Consider the following 12,500-nt stretch of genomic DNA (forward strand, 5'->3'; position numbering starts at 1 on the left):
CCCACCGTGAAGCATGGAGGAGGAGGTGTGATGGTGTGGGGGGGCTTTGCTGGTGACACTGTTGGGGATTTATTCAAAATTGAAGGCATACTGAACCAGCATGCCTACCACAGCATCTTGCAGGGGCGTGCTATTCCATCTGGTTTGCGTTTAGTTGGACCATCATTTTATTATTTTTCAACAGGACAATGACCCCAAACACACCTCCAGGCTGTGTAAGGGCTATTTGACTAAGCAGGAGAGTGATGGGATGCTACGCCAGATGACCTGGCCTCCACAGTCACCAGACCTGAACCCAATCGAGATGGTTTGGGGTGAGCTGGACCGCAGAGTGAAGGCAAAAGGACCAACAAGTGCTAAGCATCTCTGGGAACTCCTTCAAGACTGTTGGAAAACCATTTCCGGTGACTATGTCTTGAAGCTCATCAAGAGAATGCCAAGAGTGTGCAAAGCAGTAATCAAAGCAAAAGGTGGCTACTTTGAAGATCCTAGAATATAAGGCATATTTTCAGTTGTTTCACACTTTTTTGAGTATTTCATTCCACATGTATTCATTCATAGTTTTGATGCCTTCAATGTGAATCTACAATATTTCGAGTCATGAAAATAAAGAAAACTCTTTGAATGAGGAGGTGTGTCCAAACCTTTGGTCTGTACTGTATATATAATATGTAATTATGATATATATATATATACACACACACACGAATATGACGGCCCCTGGCTCAGTGAGATACAGCCATCCACAGTCGGGCAATAAAGGGGAGATAGTTGGGCTATATCCGGCTTCATGTGTGGCAATGTTTGCTTTACATTACATCTTAGGATGTGACAGGTGTCCTCGCTGAGGTGATATAAGACATATGGTGAGCGGGGACTTTCTGTAGCTATCGGACTTGTATGGATCCAATCTGGAAACATCCCAATGTCGTTGATGCACAAACTGCTCCTTGACTTCCATTTTTTTTATATCCTTACTGTGGATGGTGTTCTATGTATTTTCTCTGTTCAGTGTAACGCTCGCCCTTTTGGACCCTGCAGATGTCTTGGAGGTTCGGCTGCAGGTTCTTATCTCCTCTCCCTCTATCTCTGCATTCCTCCTTGGTTTGCTGCCGGTGATAGTCACTTCTAGGCTGTCCAGATTGCCAGCAGTCGGCTTTAAATCTCCTGTGGACACTTGTTGTTGTTGTGTGTTGCGATCTTTCTCCCAAAGTCATCATGGAGTGCCTGTGTTGCGGGTTTTTTTTGTCATTTTCGTTTGTCTCCACTGTGTGTTCTTTAGGTCTTAGTGTAGTGGGGTTGACTAGTGCTCATCCCACCCGATCACTACTTAGGGCTTATATCAGGGCAAGCTAGGGCCTAGGTATCCTGATCAGCTCATAGGTGTGGAACCTATCTAGGGACCTCAGGGGAGCCAAGGGTCAGCGGTAGGCTTTCTCCAGGGGTCTCCATCTTCCCTTTCCCTAGTGTCAGGGTTTCCATCTTGCTGTATCCTTTCGCCATTTGTTTTGGTGTTGCCTCATACCAAGCATGACAGGGGATGCCAGCACATTGACTAATCTGCATATTCTCTGGGACTGACTAATACACTGTATGGACAAAAGTAATAGAATACACACCCAAGCGGGGTTGTCTAGGACTCATATATTGATGGCCTATCCCGGGATATCAGATTAATATCTGATCCTTTCTGGTCTGACACCCAACACTCCCATTGATCATCCATTATGTGCAGAAAACAGCTGATGAGTGGGGAGTACTGGATATTGGATACTGATCTGATGTTTAGCCTGTTTAAACAGGCTGCCTAATCTGGATTATTACTAACCCTTCTCGGCAGTGCATTGTGCTGTGTAAACGGCACATGCTGTTGCTTATAATGGTATACACACACCAAAGAGTGGTCAGCCTTTCAAACAGGCTATTAATGACCACCCATCAGCCTTTACGTAGCCGATCACCAGTTGTTTGATGAAGGGTAAATGCTCTATACTTTTTCATTAGTACCAAATAACCATTATAAAGGGGTTGTTCGGTCCCACCATTCTGATAACCCATCCATATGATAGGTCATTGGCGAGGGATTGGTTTTCCTCCAATGGCTGTTGGGTGTGGAAAAATTGCATGAAGTTGCAAAGTGCAGCTCCTCTCAGTGAGCAGTGTCCGCTGCCGGAATCTGCGGAGAAGAGGAGCTGTTCTCATTACACAGGGGGATGAATAATGCAGAGCGCCAAACGTCCTTTTAATATCCGCAGAGAGATTAGTTGTGGGTTTACATAGCTGAGCAACTGCATGCAGCAGTATATCACCAATCACAATGCAGAGCTATACATCACCAAGCACAATGCCGAGCCGTACATCACCAAGCACAATGCCGAGCCGTACATCACCAAGCACAATGCCGAGCCGTACATCACCAACTACAATGCTGAGCCGTACATCACCAAGCACAATGCCGAGCCATACATCACCAAGCACAATGCAGAGCTATACATCACCAAGCACAATGCAGAGCTATACATCACCAAGCACAATGCCGAGCCGTACATCACCAAGCACAATGCCGAGCCGTACATCACCAACTACAATGCTGAGCCGTACATCACCAAGCACAATGCCGAGCCGTACATCACCAAGCACAATGCCGAGCCGTACATCACCAAGCACAATGCTGAGCTGTACATCACCAAGCACAATGCCGAGCCGTACATCACCAAGCACAATGCCGAGCCGTACATCACCAAGCACAATGCCGAGCCGTACATCACCAACTACAATGCCGAGCCGTACATCACCAAGCACAATGCCGAGCTGTACATCACCAAGCACAATGCCGAGCTGTACATCACCAAGCACAATGCCGAGCATCACCAAGCACAATGCTGAGCCGTACATCACCAAGCACAATGCCGAGCCGTACATCACCAACTACAATGCCGAGCCGTACATCACCAAGCACAATGCCGAGCTGTACATCACCAAGCACAATGCCGAGCTGTACATCACCAAGCACAATGCCGAGCCGTACATCACCAAGCACAATGCCGAGCCGTACATCACCAACTACAATGCCGAGCCGTACATCACCAAGCACAATGCCGAGCCGTACATCACCAAGCACAATGCCGAGCCGTACATCACCAAGCACAATGCCGAGCCGTACATCACCAAGCACAATGCCGAGCCGTACATCACCAAGTACAATGCTGAGCCGTACATCACCAAGCACAATGCTGAGCCATACATCACCAAGCACAATGCCGAGCCATACATCACCAAGCACAATGCCGAGCCATACATCACCAAGCACAATGCCGAGCCGTACATCACCAAGCACAATGCCGAGCCGTACATCACCAAGCACAATGCCGAGCCGTACATCACCAAGCACAATGCCGAGCCGTACATCACCAAGCACAATGCCGAGCCATACATCACCAAGCACAATGCCGAGCCGTACATCACCAAGCACAATGCTGAGCCGTACATCACCAAGCACAAAGCCGAGCCGTACATCACCAAGCACAATGCCGAGCCGTACATCACCAAGCACAATGCCGAGCCATACATCACCAAGCACAATGCTGAGCCATACATCACCAAGCACAATGCTGAGCCGTACATCACCAAGCACAATGCTGAGCCGTACATCACCAAGCACAAAGCCGAGCCGTACATCACCAAGCACAATGCCGAGCCGTACATCACCAAGCACAATGCCGAGCCGTACATCACCAAGCACAATGCCGAGCCATACATCACCAAGCACAATGCTGAGCCATACATCACCAAGCACAATGCTGAGCCGTACATCACCAAGCACAATGCTGAGCCATACATCACCCAGGACAATGCTGAGCCCTACATCACCAAGCACAATGCTGAGCCATACATCACCCAGGACAATGCCGAGCCGTACATCACCAAGCACAATGCCGAGCCGTACATCACCAAGCACAATGCTGAGCCATACATCACCAAGCACAATGCTGAGCCGTACATCACCAAGCACAAAGCCGAGCCGTACATCACCAAGCACAATGCCGAGCCGTACATCACCAAGCACAATGCCGAGCCATACATCACCAAACACAATGCAGAGCCGTACATCACCAAGCACAAAGCCGAGCCGTACATCACCAAGCACAATGCTGAGCCGTACATCACAAAGCCGAGCCTTACATCACCAAACACAATGCAGAGCTTTACATCGCCAAGCACAGTACCTAGCATCGGATGTAGTGGTATAAAGCCACCACCACCAGACTCTGGAGGAAAGGTGTTCTGTGCAGTGATATATCGTGCTGCTCTATCTGCGTCTGATGGAGGACTCTGGGTTTGGTGAATGGAGAACGTTACCCGAATGACTGCATTGTTATAACTGTAATGTTTTGTGCATGTAGTCACTTTTCAGGGCTCGGTTTTGACTCTTTGGTTACAATGAATGGTTGGGGTCTACTCCTTATAGAAAATATAAAACCCCTTCAAAATTTCCAATCAGATAGTAGAAAAAAAATACAGACCATGCAGACTCTTCCTTGGTCCAGGTCCAGCTCTTCACCGTTACTTTTACCTATAATTTTGACTGCAGCAGTGATATCACATTGACAGCACTCATTACCACTGCAGCCAATCACTGACCTGAGTGGCTCTAGTGTTATTGATGGTCAGTGACTGACTACAGCGGTGGAGAACCACAACACAGACACCGGAGACGTGGCAGAGAGCTGGCGCTGGATTGGTTGAGGGTAAATGCTATCTGTATTTCTTTTAACTACTTTCAGATTAGTTGGGGTTTACTTTTTTAAAAGTGGAAAACCCCTTTAATGCTTCTGCAGATTAGGACCTTTTGTAGGAGTTTGAGGCGTCTGGGAAGGACCTTTTGTGTCCCAGCAGGACTGTGCCCCGTGTGTACAGCGAGGTCCATGGCTGGGTACGTTTAGTGAGGAAGAACTTGACTGCGCCCTGTTAAGCACCATTTTATATGGGAAAAATTGAGTTTACGAGCCCGGCTGTTTTTTCCAACATCAGGGTCTGATCTCACAAATGTTCTTCTGGATGAAGGGGCAAAAATTCCCACAGATGCCTCCAAAATCTTGTAGAAAACCTTCCCAGAAGAGCAGTTGTTATACCTGCGAAGGGACCAACTCCATATTAATAATGTCTGTGGATGTAGACTGGGAGGACATAAAAGCTCCTATAGATGTAATGTGTAGGTGCCCGATACTTTTATCCATACTGTGCATGTTTTTGAGCCTCCTGTCTTGCGCTTGGATCCCATTATCCCTGTCCTCCATCACTGATTGCCACCATCCTTGTCCACCATTTCTAGTGGACATAATCATTACCACCACCATTGGTTCCTATCATCATTGTCCTCCAACGCTGCCTTGTCTCATCATTGTCCTGTTCATTGACCGCAACCACCATTGTCTCTACCACTTGGTCCATATATCCCTCTCCGCTACTGGAAACCATTTATCAGTTACTGATAAATGTTGTTTTTGTTTATTCATTGCAACAGCTATAAAAGTAGGAGAGACGTGTGGGCTGCTGATAGATTTGGCTTACAAAGGATTTCCTGAACTTTGTGCCAAATGTACTAAGGTCACAAATGTGTGAAGTCTCTGAATGTAGACAAGACTGTTCCTATTCACTGATAAAAGCTATAGAGTTGAGCCCCATGCACATTAGATGGCTGCTGGCCGAGGGATGGTACAACTGCTGGCCGAGGGATGGTACAACTGCTGGCCGAGGGATGGTTCAACTGCTGGCCGAGTGATGGTTCGGCTGTTGACTGAGGGATGGTTCGGCTGTTGACTGAGGGATGGTTTGGCTGTTGGCCGAGGGAAGGTTTGGCTGTTATCCGACTAATGGTTTGGCTGTTGGCTGACTAATACTTTGGCTGTTGGCCGAGTGTTGTTAGTCCAGTGTGATGGTTTGGCTGTTAGCCAAGTGATGGTTTGGCTGTTAGCCGAGTGGTTTGGCTGTTGGCCAAGTGATTTTAGGCCAGTGTGATGGTTTGGCTGTTGGCCGAGTGATGTTAGACCAGTGTGATGGTTTGCCTGTTGGCCGACTGATGCTTTGGCTGTTGGCCGACTGATGCTTTGGCTGTTGGCTGACTGATGCTTTGGCTGTTGGCCGACTGATGCTTTGGCTGTTGGCCGACTGATGCTTTGGCTGTTGGCCGACTGATGCTTTGACTGTTGGCCGACTGATGCTTTGACTCTTGGCCGAGTGAGGTTAGACCAGTGGGATAGTTTGGCTGTTGGCCGAGTGATGGTTTGGCTGTTGGCCGAGTGATGGTTTGGCTGTTGGCCGAGTGATGGTTTGGCTGTTGGCCGAGTGATGGTTTGGCTGTTGGCCGAGTGATGGTTTGGCTGTTGGCCGAGTGATGGTTTGGCTGTTGGCCGAGTGATGGTTTGGCTGTTGGCCGAGTGATGGTTTGGCTGTTGGCCGAGTGATGGTTTGGCTGTTGGCCGAGTGATGGTTTGGCTGTTGGCCGAGTGATGGTTTGGCTTTTGACCGAGTGATGGTTTGGCTGTTGGCTGAGTGATGGTTAGGCTGTTGGCCATGTGATGGTTCGGATGATCGTTCTGCTGTTAGCTATCCCACAGAACTATCCCATAGACACAAGTAGTAACGTGTTCTGCATAAGAGAGTTGCTGTTAGTCATTTTTGGTTTTGGTGTATCTCTTACAGATCAAAATGACCATCAGCGCGAAATTGGACATATCCTTAACTCCTCAGACATCAGGCATAGTCTGTTGTAGGCCCCCCTGAACCTGATCATATTGGTACCTTTTGTTGACCTTAGTACAGAGATGGAAATGACCTTGTCTCGTGGGTTTACAATCTACAGAGTAATGGGGAAGGAGACAGTAGGCCGAGGGTTGATTAGAATTGAGCTTTAATTACAGCAGACGCTAGATGCCTCGCTTGATGAATTACTGTTATAAAACGATCTTCGACAGATCAGAATTGACGTTCTTTTTCCCTTTGCTGCGCCTAAATTTCTTCATTATTGGAGAGAAAAAAAATCCTTCTGTTTAATGACTGTGCATTGATGTTCACCATCGCCAAGTTCTTACAGAATGAGAGTGTAATGGGTCTTGTGTGTTATATATATATGTTAGTGTAGCATTATAGCAATGTACGTTTCAGAGGTGACGTTCTGCCTTGTAGGTAATCATCTGCACCTTCTAAACAAATATAGCTGTAATAACTGTGGTGCCTTGAATGAGTCCCGGTAGCGATGGCGGAGGACGCCGGGGTGCACATGGTGTCTCCACCTAGAAGGTGATCTGCTTTCTATTTAGCAGCTGTTACTTTCGGACACTTTCTTATATGTAAATGTTTTGGGTGAATTATAGAGGGTGGGGAATGGGGGTGCCGGAAACCATTATGTTCCATCGTCTGTTTAGACCGCACCTGAACAGACGTAACCACAAGCCACCGGTAACTGCTGCAGCTCAGGACTCGTTCCTAATATCTAGTGCATCAATGTTACTGCTTTTCTGGATCATTATAAAAACATCAAAGAAGCAAATATTCTGTGATTGGGAAAAAAACATTTTTATCCAAAAATCCAACATTTTATTCATATGTTTGCAGCTGTCCAATGAGCGGAAACAAGTCATTGTGTTCCGGGCCAAGAGGTTTTGAAATTAAAAATTCCAAAACTTTCTGAGATACATTTTTGCAATTTCCTAAAGCTGCTTTTATTTTTGTTTTCTGGTATTTGATATTTTTTTCACCAAATTCATCAAAATGGCGCACGCGGTTCAGATTGTGCAAAATCAAAAAATGTTTTGTTTTTTTTTTTTAACTTTTTAGCATCAAAATATAAACGGTGCGGCCGCACACTGCGATTAATGACCGGGAAATATTGCTATAAACGTTAAAAACATAATGTACTTCATAAGCGATTTTTTTTTTTTTTTTTTTTTTTTTTTTTTTTTTTTTTATCATCAGAGCACAAAAGTCATCCGACAACGTCAAGCTGCACCTTTTTATTTAATATGAATGGTCGCCAAACACTATTGTCTGACCTCTCCATGTGCAAAACAGCCTTATCTGAACGGGGAGGGAAAAGTGAACCCAGCAAAGATCGCAATTAAAACGTTGTGTGGAAATGATGGGTGGATAATGGTGAAGAGCCGCGATCCTCACTGTGAAGCAGTAGATTATTATAACTGCCATTTTTTTGGGGGGGAGGGGTGTGGAAATCACAGATTTTCACCTCTGCCTCCTATCTATACAGTCATGGCAGAAAGTGTTGGCACCTATGATACTAGTCATTACAAAGACAAAGCAAGAGGCAAGTGTCACAGGGGGGATTTTAAAAACTTTGCCGACTGTCATGGCGGCTTCTGCATCTGTTCAGAACTACTGATTCTGACCCTCCGCCTGATAACTTCTCTGGTGTCTGTGATCAGTGCAGGCAGACTCTGGCGTCGACCTGCAGAGTTGAGAGTTCATAGGCAGGCTAGCAAGAGTTAATCTCTGCTAGTCTGCTTGTTAGTCTCCTTTAATCACATGTTGTAGAGGAGCAAAGTACATATGCTCACCTCCTATATATGCTGGCTAGATCCTTCCTTCTATGCCAGCTATAGGTTATCTCTAAGAAAAACTTTGTTCCAGCACATACGGAGTATAAAGTTTTTTTTATTGGAAAAATATAGTAAAAAAACACACACGGATGGTAAGTGAAAAAACAGCAAACTGGCCCCAGAAACACCGATTTACATGTTTCGAGGCGTGCGCCTCTTAATCATCTGGCGCACGCCTCGAAACGTGTAAACTGGTGTTTCTGTGGCCAATTTGTTTTTTTCACCTACCATTCGTGTGTGTTTTTTACTATATTTTTCCAATAAAAAGAAGTTTATGCTCCGTATGTGCTGGAAAAAGGTTTTTCTTGGACAGATGCCGTGCACTTGGAGGAACAGGTGAGATGGATACCTTTTGTACTTTCTTGCATTATAGGTTATCTCTGCTGGTCTGGTGAGGTGTTGTGATATAGACTATCTGGTAATGTGGTACTTGTTGCTGAATGCGGTTGTGGGTTTAAAACCTTTTTGCCTTTTGATGCTACCTTCCTGCTCTTCCCTTTCTTCTAAAGGGGCTGTACACGCTACGACATTGCTAATGCGAACTCGTTGGGGTCACGGAATTGGTGACGCACATCCGGCCGCATTAGCGATGCTGTTGCGTGTGCCACCGATGAGCGATTTTTGCAAAAATGTGCAAAATCGCTCATCGGTGACATGGGGGTCCATTCTCAAAAATCGTTACTGCAGCAGTAACGATGTTGTTCCTCGTTCCTGCGGCAGCACACATCGCTCAGTGTGACACCGCAGGAACGAGGAAGCTCTCCTTACCTGCGACCGGCCGCTATGTGGAAGCAAGGAGGTGGGCGGGATGTTACGTCCCGCTTAGCTCCGCCCCTCCGCTGCTATTGGGCGGCCGATCAGTGACGTCGCTGTGACGTCGCACGGACCGCTCCCTTAAAAAGGAGGCGGTTCGCCGGTCACAGCGACGTTGCCGGGCAGGTAAGTATGTGTGACTGGCCTGGGCGATGTTGTGCAGCACGGGCAGCGATTTGCCCGTGTCGCGCAAGAGATGGGGGCGGGTACCCCCGCTAGCGATATCGGCACCGATATCGCAGTGTGTAAAGCCCGCTTTAGTCTCTCATTATCTATTCCTGTGTTTGTGCAGTGTGCCAGTTTTTTTGCTTTTCATTTTTCTGTCTTTATCTGTTTTCTTCTCACTCCTGATCCTTCCTTCCTTCCTTCCTTCCTTCCTGGGTGGGAGGGGGAATCGGATTAGATCTGGTCAGGAGCATAGCCAGGCACTTGACTCGGGCATTTCCACCATTTGGGGTTACCCTGAGGTTAGGGATAGCCTAGAGTCCCCTAGCATAAGGGACAGCATAGGAGCCCCTGTCCCTTGATATCCTACAGCCACATCGTGACAGCAGCATAGTCAAATGTTCCTAGGTCAGGTACTAGGAGAGAATGTCAAGATTATGAGAATTGCAGAGGATTAGTCAGGTCATGGTGCGCAGTCAGAATACCTGAAAGGCAGCAGATTACAGCACAGGGACAAGGCAAAAGGAAGGACAAATGACTGTCAGAGGTCTGGCAACAAAGATCAGAATACCAAACCCCAACATAAAAAAGGCAAATTGGACATAATTTCACACAAAACTCCAAAAATGGGCCGGACAAAATTGTTTACACCCTCAGCTTTAATATCTTTTGAATAAATAACTGCAATCAGTTGCTCCCTATCCCCGTCCACAAGCTTCTTGCTCCTCTCACCTGGAATTTTGGCATCTTCTTTATAAACCTCTCCAGGTCTCTCATATTTGAAGGCGTCTTCTCTTCTCCCAATAGCAATTTTAGGATCTCTCCATAGGTGTCAATGGGATTTAGAGCTGGACTCAATGCTCCCACTTAAAAACTGTCCAGTGCTTGGTTTCCATCCATTTCTGGGGCTTCTTGAAGCATGTTTGGCGTCATTATCCTGCTGGAAGACCCATGACTTAGGACACAAACCCAACTTTCTGACACCGAGCACTACATTGCCACCCAAAATACTTTTGGTAATCTTCAGATTTCATGATGCCTTGCACACAGTCAAGGCATCCAGTGCAAGAGGCAGCAAAACAACCAAAAACATCTGTGACCTCCACCATGTGGTGACTGTAGGTCCTGTGTTCTTTTCTTTATTGGCCTCATTCTGTTTTAGTTCTGCACCATGGACCAAGAAACCTCAAGATCTCTGGAGATGAACTTGTAACATTGAGATTGTTGATGGTTTTCAACAATTTGGTTCTAACACAATTCTCTTCTCCTCTTTCTGTTTTCCATGCTAAGTGTGGCACACACAGACACACAATGCAAAGATTGAGTCAACTTCTCCCCTTTTTATCTGGTGTTCATGTGTGATTTTCATATTGCCCACACATGTACTTGCCACAGGGGAGTTTAAGCGAGCATCAAAGTCGTTTTCCCCACAATTTTGGAAAAGTGCCAACAATTTTCTCTGGCCCATTTTTGGGGTTTTGTGTGAAATTCTGTCTTATTTGCCTTTTGTTTTCTTGTTTATATGTGTTCTTCCACTTCGCACAAAGGAAACTAAACGTTGTTTATATCAAAAAGTGTAATTTTCTGGAAAAATACTTTATTTCCTGGAATAATTTCCAACACTTTTGGCCATGACTGTGCATTGTTCTACCTCCGGTTGCAGTAGTAACGTCTTTGCAATGTGTTAAGGTCCCATCCAGATTGGATAAAAGTGGAGTGCACCTGTGTTCGAAGGCATCGCGGATGTGGATGAGTGTTGGCTGGATGCCTACGGTAGACCGTGTGCAGCCGGCTTTAGTTAATGGTGGACATATACTTTGTGAATGCCTCGCTTGTTGCAGTAATCTAGACAATTCCACAGAGAGAGACTGCCGCACCAACCCCACCCACTCACATCAGCATGTACAACGATCCTCCACGAGGCTGGCAACGAGGTGCACGTCCGACACAGCTTAGAGTTCAACAATAGAGTCCAATTCAGAGAAGGGGACAGCACTCACCGAGATCCAGCAAATACTTTATTGAGATAGAGGTGCAAATAAAAGCGGCAGGAGTAGAGTAGAGCAGGACAGCGGGCCCCCTCACGGACCGACGGCCGTTTCGCGTTTAGATACGCTTCATCGGGTCCATGGACCCGATGAAGCGTATCTAAACGCGAAACGGCCGTCGTCCGTGAGGGGTTTCGGACCCGATGAAGCGTATCTAAACGCAAAAAAAACAGCCGTCGTCCGTGAGGGGGCTCGGACCCGATTGAAGCGTATCTTAACGCGAAACGGCCGTCGTCCGTGAGGGGGCCCAGACCCGCTGAAGCGTATTTAAACGCGAAACGGCCGTCGTCCATGAGGGGGCCCGCTGTCTGCTCTACTCCTGCCGCTTTTATTGCACCTTATCTCAAGAGGAGAATTGTCAGATCCATTAGTCTCCCATCCATCCTGGCCGAGAATTGTGAAGTTTCTCATCTCAGCAGACGTTGTATCAATCCTCCGCAGAGATGAAGGAACTACACTTAAGGTTTTACCTGAACTGGTGAACCACAGTAATTAATAATTATAAAGATAAAGAAAAGAGAATCAGCCGGTAATTATACCAAGACTGATCCCAGGAGTTATGAATCTTGGGGATTTTTGCAGCCTGGGAAAACCAAGATGGCGAGTGAGCGTACATGAGGTCCTGAATGGAGCCACGGGCCGCAGCGCATGGCCGAGGGCACTTTATGGTCTTTTGGCTTAATTACTTATCAGAAACTGAAATAAAACTAAAGAGAACATCTGCCCAAACGGAACATCGCGGTGGGGACGTGTTTATCTGTTACGTTTCCTTCATTAACTCCTCTGATTTATCCTCCTTTTATCAATTTCTTATTATTTGCTAATCCTCCGTGAGCTAAACAAGCAGAACTCCACGTTACCT

At 46.6% G+C, this 12,500-nt stretch overlaps 1 protein-coding gene across 5 annotated transcripts in view; it reads left to right on the forward strand.

The window, feature by feature from the left end:
• The window catches only part of ST3GAL3 (ST3 beta-galactoside alpha-2,3-sialyltransferase 3), a 363,061-nt gene that overhangs the window by 42,852 nt on the left and 307,709 nt on the right, over positions 1-12,500 (forward strand). The gene's annotated exons all lie outside the window — the stretch shown is intronic.

Source organism: Anomaloglossus baeobatrachus, chromosome 8, assembly GCF_048569485.1.
Source record: "Anomaloglossus baeobatrachus isolate aAnoBae1 chromosome 8, aAnoBae1.hap1, whole genome shotgun sequence".
In the NCBI taxonomy this organism is placed as follows: Eukaryota; Metazoa; Chordata; class Amphibia; order Anura; family Aromobatidae; genus Anomaloglossus; species Anomaloglossus baeobatrachus.